We start from the raw sequence: 2,806 nt of genomic DNA, 5'->3' as shown, positions 1-2,806 counted from the left end.
TTTAAAAGAGAGTAGAAGGGAGGGGGAGATACAGAGAGAGAAACATCAATGTGAGAGAGACACATCTATTGATTGCCTCCCGCGTCCTAGGTATATGCCCTTGACTGGAAATGAACCCGAGACCCTTCAGTCCTAGGGCCACACTCCAACCACTGAGAAAGTCTGGCTAGGGCAGCAAATCTATTACTCTTGAACTGGACAAGTACAAATACATGTGTGACCAGTGCCTTTCAGACACTTAAATGCTGAAGCTTATGAAACCTTCTATAAAAAAGAACATTTGAAAATTCCTAAAGGAATCAAGGATACATTTCTAAATCATCACAGGAACCCAAAGATGCCACAGCCCTTATTCCCGCAACTCGCCCTAGAACTCACGACCTAGAACAATGACTGCCCTCTTCTCAAAAGCAGAGGAAAGAACTAGCCTCACATCATGTCCAGCAGGAGAAGCTGCCAGACAGGGGCCTGAAGTGTGCTTGTGTGTAACTTAGCTCAGGCCCCCTCTTCCTCACCACTCGGAGCCTCTTCGGACAGGGATAGATTGGAAGTGGGATCCCTTCTATAAACCCTGAGCAAAAACTCCAGGACTTTCAACTTGGTGGTCTCAGCGTGGGCCCTGGGACCCCACAGGAACTGGTAGCGAGCAGATTGCTGTTGGGCACCTGCCGGTACTCCAGGCACTTTTCCTGCACCCAAACTTTGGTGAGGAGCTCCCTGGGCTCCCCATAGATCCAATGCTCCTTCCCATCATGCACCCCCCTTACATGCAGGGCTTTAAAAACTTCCTCCTCAGGGACACAGTCGCCCTCTGCAGCAATAAGCCACAGAAGTGTGACCAGGAGGCCAGTGTTGGGAAATCTGTGCCCATCGCCCACCATCCCATCGTAGGTGAGGCCCAAGGTGGCCACCAGGACATAGGTATGGTTGCTGGCGTCCACTTCCTTCACATCAATGCCAAAGACCAGCTGCATGCACTCAGAGGCTGCGCTGAAGATCTCAGGGAAGTGGTCCTGGTGCTCTTTGATGACACTACTCAGCATTTCTGCCTTTGTGGTCGGCTCCCAGGTGCGATACTTGAGGAGCAGGAATGCCACCAGGCAAGCCTTCTTCAAACATAAGGCACCTTGGAGAGAGGACTCAGCCTCCTCAGAGCCCTCCCTGCTGCTTGTCCGCTCCTTATCTGGGCTGCTGGAGCCCTCATCTTCAGATTGGCTACATGAAGAGGATGCCATGGCGGGGGGGTGGGGTGGGGGGAGGCAGGCACCCTGGAGGCTATGGGGAGGACTTGGTGTCTCAGCAGCAGCTGCCTCCTCCAGGCTGTCTTGGAATAGTCCTGAGAGGAAGATACAGAGTAGGTGGGAGATATAGCCTCCTCCTCCTCTACCTCCTCAGGCCCAAGCAGCTGCACCACCACCAGTTCCTGGTTCTCCCTTGTGTCCTGATGGTATTCCTCAGGCTTACAGAACTCACTCATCTGATGGTGATGCATGATGACATGTGCTGGGACAGAGTGGGGGAAGGTGGCCAATGGGGGCCTGTGAGAGAGAGGAAGTGTGAGGGGCCTCAGCTGAGAAACACACCCTAGGCAGATCTGACAACGGTGACTTACAGGTCTCTTTTTTTAGGAGTGCTCTCAGGCTTCACACGGTTCTCTCCGCAGCGACCTGTCCAGTAAGATCCTGAAGGAGGAAGTGAGATGGCTCCTCAGGGTGCAGCTGGCACAATCCAAGGTCCTGGGAAAGACAGTGTGGTGAGGTGGGATTGGGTTCTGTGGGGTCTCCTCTGTTCTGGATGGGGGATCCCCTCCATGCTCACTCAGGGTCTCCTCCAGTCCACAGGCAGGGCCTTCTTCTCCCCCTCTGCTGGCCGGAGACAAAACTCTCAGAACAAGACTACACACTTCTGAAACTAACCAGAAGGACTTGGGGTGGCTCCACATCTGGCCATACCTGCCCAGAGTCTAATAGTTGTCACCAAGGAACAATAATGTGTAACCTTACTCTACTGATTCCATCTGTCCCACTAAGCCTTTACCCTGTCACTGTCCAGGAACTGAAACGACTCTATCTGCGAACCTGAGGTTACCCTCCTAAAGGAAAGGCCTCATCTCCATAGGTAACTGAGGAGGAAGTGAGGGGAGCCAGTACACCCACAATTCCAGGTCTCCCCATTCCTGGCAAAAATGGCTTGGCAGACCTTGGGCTCCATGTATGCTTGTTTTCAGGGTACCCTCATTCTGCTCTGTAACCACCCTGCCAACTCATGGGAACTTGACTCGACCTCTGTCCAGACACTCAGACAAAGGCCTTCCCCTCCCCCAGACCACCAATCTAGAACTCAGGAAGTGTCTTAGACTGACAGCTGTGCCCAGGGTTTCCAGGGCTTAGAGTAGGAGCAGGCTGGATTTCTGTGGTGTCCCGTTTTTGTCTCAGGGCTTGGGGTACACCCATTCCTCCCTTGGGGCCCTCACCTTCACTTTGGCAAGACCTGGGACTCTTCTCACTGTTGAGCAGATACCCCTCCTCAGATGACCAGACTTTGTCCACTCAGATGAAGGTCCTCACCTACCTGACAGCCCCAAGAGAATGAGGAGGCACCACACTGCACAAACTCCAGGGGTAGCCTCAGATGGCTACCATCTTCCCTCTCAACATCTCCCCACCCCCCATCGCACCCCCACGGAATCCCTGCCATCATCATAAAATGCTGGAAGCAGGGACTGGGCCCTCTGTCCTGGTTGCATTCCCGGTGCCTATTTGGCTATTCATTTTAACTCCTGCCAGGGCCTGCCCCACTTTCATGC

At 53.4% G+C, this 2,806-nt stretch overlaps 1 pseudogene; it reads right to left on the bottom strand.

The window, feature by feature from the left end:
- Window positions 1-495: 495 nt before the first annotated feature.
- Window positions 496-1,492, bottom strand: LOC132224802 (melanoma-associated antigen 4-like; annotated as a pseudogene).
- Between the last annotated feature and the right edge of the window lie 1,314 nt (window positions 1,493-2,806).

Source organism: Myotis daubentonii, chromosome X (assembly GCF_963259705.1).
Source record: "Myotis daubentonii chromosome X, mMyoDau2.1, whole genome shotgun sequence".
Classification (NCBI taxonomy): Eukaryota; Metazoa; Chordata; class Mammalia; order Chiroptera; family Vespertilionidae; genus Myotis; species Myotis daubentonii.
The sequence above is the reverse complement of the archived record's forward strand: the minus strand, read 5'-3'. Positions and strand labels throughout refer to the sequence as shown.